This window comes from Sceloporus occidentalis, unplaced genomic scaffold (assembly GCF_023333645.1).
Source record: "Sceloporus occidentalis isolate IW3139 unplaced genomic scaffold, rSceOcc1.0.p SCAF_70, whole genome shotgun sequence".
NCBI classification, from domain to species: domain Eukaryota; kingdom Metazoa; phylum Chordata; class Lepidosauria; order Squamata; family Phrynosomatidae; genus Sceloporus; species Sceloporus occidentalis.
In genome coordinates, this window is record NW_028317050.1 from 4,571,599 (window position 1) to 4,579,382 (window position 7,784).

Here is a 7,784-nt window from a genome sequence, read left to right on the forward strand (position 1 = left end):
CGAACTGGCAGAGAAGAGATGCTGGCACCACCACCAGCAGCAGCATTGAAAAGGCGAATGAGTGGGCAATTGGCGACCCACTCACCTGTTTCACCCCAGGGCAAAGCACCCAAACACTGTCAGTCTTAGACGTTTGGCAGCAGACTTCCAGAGCTCAGACACAAGGCCCTAGCGTAAGCTGGCCACTCCGGCGGAGGTAGCAGGCGTTGCCACACCGCAGACAGAGGCAGCCAGGGGGGAGAAACTGCCCTTACAATTAGGGACATTTTGGGCATGACTCTAGCCAGGAAGCGAACTGGCAGAGAAGAGATGCTGGCACCACCACCACCACCACCACCACCAGCAGCATTGAAAAATTGGAAAGGCGAATGAGAGGGCAATTGGCGACCCGCTCACCTGTTTCACCCCAGGGCAAAGCACCCAAACACTGTCAGTCTTAGACGTTTGGCAGCAGACTTCCAGAGCTCAGACACAAGGCCCTAGCGTAAGCTGGCCACTCCGGCGGAGGTAGCAGGCGTTGCCACACCGCAGACAGAGGCAGCCAGGGGGGAGAAACTGCCCTTACAATTAGGGACATTTGAGGCATGACACTAGCCAGGAAGCGAACTGGCAGAGAAGAGATGCTGGCACCACCACCAGCAGCAGCATTGAAAAGGCGAATGAGTGGGCAATTGGCGACCCACTCACCTGTTTCACCCCAGGGCAAAGCACCCAAACACTGTCAGTCTTAGACGTTTGGCAGCAGACTTCCAGAGCTCAGACACAAGGCCCTAGCGTAAGCTGGCCACTCCGGCGGAGGTAGCAGGCGTTGCCACACCGCAAACAGAGGCAGCCAGGGGGGAGAAACTGCCCTTACCATTAGGGACATTTTGGGCATGACTCTAGCCAGGAAGCGAACTGGCAGAGAAGAGATGCTGGCACCACCACCAGCAGCAGCATTGAAAAGGCGAATGAGTGGGCAATTGGCGACCCACTCACCTGTTTCACCCCAGGGCAAAGCACCCAAACACTGTCAGTCTTAGACGTTTGGCAGCAGACTTCCAGAGCTCAGACACAAGGCCCTAGCGTAAGCTGGCCACTCCGGCGGAGGTAGCAGGCGTTGCCACACCGCAGACAGAGGCAGCCAGGGGGGAGAAACTGCCCTTACAATTAGGGACATTTTGGGCATGACTCTAGCCAGGAAGCGAACTGGCAGAGAAGAGATGCTGGCACCACCACCACCACCACCACCACCAGCAGCATTGAAAAATTGGAAAGGCGAATGAGAGGGCAATTGGCGACCCGCTCACCTGTTTCACCCCAGGGCAAAGCACCCAAACACTGTCAGTCTTAGACGTTTGGCAGCAGACTTCCAGAGCTCAGACACTAGGCCCTAGCGTAAGCTGGCCACTCCGGCGGAGGTAGCAGGCATTGCCACACCGCAGCAAGTGCAACCAGGGGGAGAAACTACCTTAAACATTAGAGAGAAAAAATTTAACTTTCCAAGCTAAGAGCTGGGTAACCCAATTTGGGCAGATTGAATTTAAGAAAGGCAATCTGCTCCATCAGATGAGGTGCCATGCGTGAGCGCTGTGGACTCAGTATGTTTCCAGTCATAGAAAACACGCGCTCACTTTGAACAGTGGTTGGCGGACATGATAGAAGCTGCTGCGCAACCCATGAGAGTGCAGGCCACACACTCTTCTTTTCATCCCAGTAGCTAAGAGGATCAACATTAGGAGCAGAAGGAACTTCACAGAGGTAAAGTTTGACCATTTCAGCAGCACTACTCTCCTTTCTGCTGCTAGCTCTGTCAGATGGTCCAACTATACTGCCAAGTGCCTCTTCCCAAAACGCAGCTGCTCCACTCAGCTGTGTTGTGCTGCTTGTGGCACTGCTGCTGATGCTGCTGCTAGGGGTAGCAGACCACATCATCTCTTCCTCCTCCTGCACCTCACCCTCCTCGGACAGCATTCCCATTTTACGCTGCCAGTCACGCACCTTGTTGACCAATTGCTCCCGGTAGCTACTGAGAACATTGAATTTCAAAGCTAGCTTTCCCTTAATTCTTGGATCACAAAGGCACGCTAGCATCATTTCGGGACTCTCTTCCATTCGCTTGCGAAGGTGTACTTTTAGCAGATCCTTCAGCTTCCTGACTATGGCTGCTACGTCAGGATGTAGAGTGCCACCTTGAACAGCCTCACGGTTTCCAAGGAACACATCCATCTTGCTGCCTAGATGGGAGAACACTGGGATTACCTGGGCCAGACTGGCAGTGTTTGAGCTTAAATTTTCTGTGGCATCCCTGAATGGTTTAAGGACTGCCACTAGCTGGGCGATCACTGTCCAATCCTCCCTATTCAATGGAGAGGTAATCCCAATATTGTGCTCTGAGGCAAGATTATGGATTGCCCTCTGCTGCTCCAAAATCCTCTCTAGCATGTCTAACGTGGAGTTCCACCGTGTACTGACATCCTGACGTAGGCAGTGTACGGGAAGACCTGACCTCTCTTGCTCTTCCCTCAAAAGTTGGCTAGCCTTAACACTATGGTGAAAGTGCCCAGCGATCTTTCTGCAGCGGGACAGAACTACTGCTGCCACATTAGTTCCTTCTGACATTGCTGCCTTCACTACAAGATGGATGATGTGGGCTGCACAGCGCACACCAACAATATGACCATCTCGCAGCGCTTTCACCATATTGGCACCTCCGTCAGTTACCACAAAACCAACTTCAACATTGGTGCCCGCCTCTGCTCCCACCCAAAGGCTAAACATTTTCCTAATCGCATGCAGAATATTTTGGGAAGTGTGCTTTTCATCCATCACTTCTGCATGGAGAAGGAATGATCGGTAGCCTGCTGCAGCAACTTCCTTAGACACACCGGGCTGCCACCAGTGTGCTGTCAAAGAAAGAAAGGCATGCTGGGCGCTAGGTGCACTCCACAAATCTGTAGTGAAATGAACACACTGACCAGCAGCCTTGGAAAGCTCCTCTTTCACTGCTGCAACACAGGACCGATACAGCGAGGGGACAATGTTCCTGCTGAGAGTGGAACGTGACGGAACTGTGTATTGTGGAGCCACAGCCGCCATCAATTGTTTGAAAGGCTCCCCTTCAATCATGGAGAAGGATGCCCCTCCAACAGCAATGAACTGACCAATAAGTCGCGTTACTTTATTGGCCTGCTGTTTGGGCATCGTTCTCTTGGAGTGGAATGCCCCAAATTCTTCCAGGGTGGGCTGGGCATGCAGTGCTCCAACCTGCCTTGGTCTCTGGCTGCCAGCACTAGTTGCTGCTGCTGCTGCTGCTGCTATTGGCTCAGAAGAAGAAGCTGTTGGGGTTTTTCCACGGCCACCAGCTATGCTGCCTGCACTAAGTTTTACCTCTGCATCTTTCCCCAATAGCACAGCGTTGTGTTGAGTGCTGAGGTGATGCTTCATGCTAGCACTGGTAAAATGGCCAGACACTTTCCCTCTGCTTATTAGCTTCCCACAATGTTTGCACTTTCCATAGCGCCCTTCTTCAACATTTTCAAAGTGCTCCCAAATTGGGGCGCGCATAGCCTTGGAGTGTGCCTTGGGTGCTGCTCTTACTGCTCGGGGTGGATGAACAGAGGCAGAACTAGTGGTGGTGGGACTGGTGGTAACAGTACTGGCCATAGTGGGACTGCTAATTGCTTTAGATTTGCTAGGTTTTGCTGCTGCTGCTGGTGGTGGTGATGGTGATGATCGTAGCGGAGAAGGTGGAGGCTCAGGGGAAAATTGTGCACTAGTCATTTGGACACTGCTCCCTGAGGAATCTGATTCCTGACCACTCATCTCCTCTACTTCCTCTGGCTCATAGTCTAGCTCTTCATTAGCCAGATCGAATGGAATTCCTGCTAGGCTGGAGCTAAGACTGATATCGTCGTGAGACTCGTGACTAGTAGTAGTGCGAGCAGGAAGAATAGACTCTGCACTTGGCCTCTCAGTCTCAGGCTCCTCTGCTACCTCGCTAGGTGGAGTTCCACTATGTGTAGCCCTCTCTCTCTAACTGTCTTTACAAAAATTTTGTAAGGACTTGGTGGCTTGCTAGAGGTACTAGGAGGACATGGCGTGGCGGTACCAGTGGGAACAGTAGGCGCAGCACTAGTGGTGGTAGAGGCGGGGGTGGTGGTGGTGGTGGTTTTCCCTACAAAGGAATGAGATCGCTTTGGTTTGGGACCCCTCTGAGTCTTGCTGCTAATTTGGCTCTGCTTGGTACCTTGCATGCTGCTGGTGGATGGGGAAGATGCTGCTTGGGGCAAAAGGCACTTCTTTTTAGTCACTGGGCTGGTACTACTTGTGCTACCCTTTAACTTTGAACGTGCTTCTGGTGCTTTAGGCTTTCCGTAAAAAAACATAGAGCTTGTGGGCCTAGCCGCACTACTACTGCCTGCTTTTGGTGCCTTTCCTTTACTTGATGATCCTTCAAGCAATGCTTCCCCAAATGATAAGCGAGAGCTTGGCCTACTTGGCCGACTAGACTGACGCAAAGGCTGCATCTTCGAACTGGTGGTGGTGCTGGTGGTGGTGGTAGATGGAGCTTGTCCCTCCTTAGTCCCAAAAGGAGGATCCATTTCAAATTTTGTGTCGTGTGTGTAGTGTAGTGTAGTGTTTAAAAAACTATAAAAAAAAAAAAAAACAAAAAAAAAAAGGAAAAACGAATTAAAGACAAAAAAATTAGAGGAAGTTCTCTTCAGTGCTACTGCTTAAAAAGTAAAACTATGCACTACTGCACTGTGCTGTTGTGTGCAATCTGGCAAAGTGCTAAAGTTATTTAAATTATTAACTCAAGATTAACTATTTAATAACTAGCAGTATTTTATTTTTAATTTGAATTTACACGGGCCTAAGAGCTTAGCCTACTACTATGCTAGCCTAAAGCTATATTTCCTTACTATAAGTCTACCTCTAGGCAGACGCTCTCAAACCCACTAAGCTAAAGTGAGGTTAAATCAGATTCAGTATGATTTATTAATTAATATTAAGTTATATAATATTAATAGATTAGAAATAATTTACTTATATATTATGTATTATAGATAGAAGAATATAGATTATGAATTAGAATTTAGAATTACTTATATTATAGATTATGAATTAGAATTTATATTGTTATATATTATTTATAATATATTATAGATTAAGATTAAAGAAGATTAGAATTATTTTAGTACTACAGCTAGTAGCTTGAAGCTTTGCTTAGTACAGCTCGTCACAGTGAATTTTTCTTGAAAAGAATTAGAAATAAAATAAAATGTCACAGCAAAACAGTTAGCTTCACTGCTTGCTGAACAAAAACACACAGCACTTATGCGGCTGCACTCACTAGCCCAACAAGTTCACTTCACTGATGGACTGAGGTGAGCAAAACACTAAGGGTACTTTTAATAAAATTGAAATAAAATGTAAAATAAATGAGAAAATCTTTGCAAAACAGTTAACGTCACTGCTTGCTGATCAAAAAAAACCACAGCACTTATGCGGCTGCACTCACTAGCCCAACAAGTTCACTTCACTGATGGACTGAGGTGAGCAAAACAAATGAAATAAAATGAAAGATTATTAATTAAGAAAAATTTACTTGGTCTTTTGCTGTTGCTAAAACAAAGCACAAACTATAGAGCTGCAGCACCAGTACTAATAAGATTAGCTGAACTATACGCTAGTAGTAATTAATTAATATTATTACTTTTATTTATAGCTAATTTAATTAACTATTAAGATAAGAAAGAATTATAGAATTATTGATATTACTGATTTTAGATTAGACACTAGTAGATGTCTTGAATGTCTACAGTACACTCTACACTAGTATACTATTACTAACTATAACTGACAAATATATATATAATTTTATAATGAATTCAATTATTAATTATATTAATTAATATTACTGATTTTAAATTAGACACTAGTAGATGAATGTCTACAGTACACTCTACACTAGTATACTATAGTATATATATATATGACTGACAAATATATATATATATAATATTATAATGAACTATTAAATTATAGACTCTATTAAATTATTATTTATAAATTCTATTTAATTTATTTAAGCAGGACAGGCAGTAGGCACTAGTGCCAGCCCAGGGCAAGGGCACCCCAGTGCCACTGAGACACTGGGTGCACTGTCAACTCAACAGCACTTACACTACAGTTGATGACAAATTAAATTAAAAAAAATTTAAATTAATCAAATTATTATTATTAATTATATTAAGTAGCACTGAAGTGAGGATGAAGTACACTGTGAGAAATGGCAGGCTAAAGCTTACCAGTCTCACACAGAACAGAACAATCTCTCTGTAACGCTCGGATGAAGCACAGCAGTGTTGCCAAAGCAGTCGCAGCGAAAAATGAATGGATCTCTCAGGCAAGCTCTGGTCTTATAAAGGCGCCTTCAGAATTCAAAAAACAGCAGCACAGGCATTGGACGAGACCCTTAGCGTGACGTCACAAGAGTGAGCTGATTGGACAGACGAGATCAGCTCACTCCTGTTTGAAACTTTGGCGGCTGCGCAGCAAAAACGAAGACAATCGTCTTCTCCTACGTTTTGCCGGCACTGTATTCTCTTCGGCGTGTCTTCTTCGTGCTCGTTTTCATGTTCGCCCGAAGACGAATGCGCAAGTCTAGTAACAACCCCAAGCAATCTTGCATAGCGGGGTACAGACGGAGCCTCTTGTATCCCCTGCACCTGGGCTCCTACCAGACCTGTTCACCCAGTTCGTGACAGAATGCAAAGGCCATTTCAAGTCCACAGGGATACCTGCAGTTTTGGAAATATTGGTGGAATGCATGCTCCAGTTATGTATATCTGTAAGAACTGTGTTGGAATCTGACCATATTGACAAAAAGACCAAGACGGAGTAAGAAGGCTGATAAAAATAGCTTCAACCGAGAGCCGCTTACCAAGGATAAAGACAGAGAAGGCAAGAGGATGACCTGTGCTTTTATTGTGGAGGGACTGGTCATAGGATAACGTATTGTCCACACAGACCAGCTGGCTCATCCGCGACCTACAGTGTTAAACCCCATGCCCAGGACTCTGCATGTGATGTCAGCAAAGTCACAAAGCTGGAACACACCTAGTCTCGTCCTCAGACTGGTGATCCGGGGTTTAATCAACCCACAACACCTGGGAATCCAACACCGACTTTTATGTCAGATGATTTCCAGACCAGGCCTGACGCCCCCGAGTGGTCCGATATGGACAGTGCGTCATCTGACACAGATGTAACGGATACATCCATGAATATCAACCCCCCGGCTGTTTGTTCGGTCAGGATCACCACTCCTACCACTCACAGGAGTAGGAATAGGACACTCCAAACCACACAACACTCCCTAGGGGCTCCTGGCAACGTTCTTGCATCAGATGGAAAGATCGTACATAGAAAAGGGCTTCAACAGTATGAATGACTTCTCCGTGACCAAAGGTGCAGTAAGCGTTCCTTCATCCCACCTGCAACCCAGCCCTGTCTTGGTGCTATTCAACACTGATCAGAGGAAATCTGTCCACAGGGCGAATACCTAAACCCTGACGAATTCACGAGTAGGACAAGAAAAGCACTTGCCGGTACTCATGCACCTGTTGGGCCCAGGCCTTGTAGAGACTTCTGTGTTTGGACAAAGGGGGGCAGTTTCTACTGATTTTCCCCATGTTTTACTACTCAGAGTCTCAAAACTGTAACATCCTGGCCATTGTCTGTCTCAAGCCAATTATACGTCTATCATCATTCCACGTCTACGTCCCCAATTAATGTAA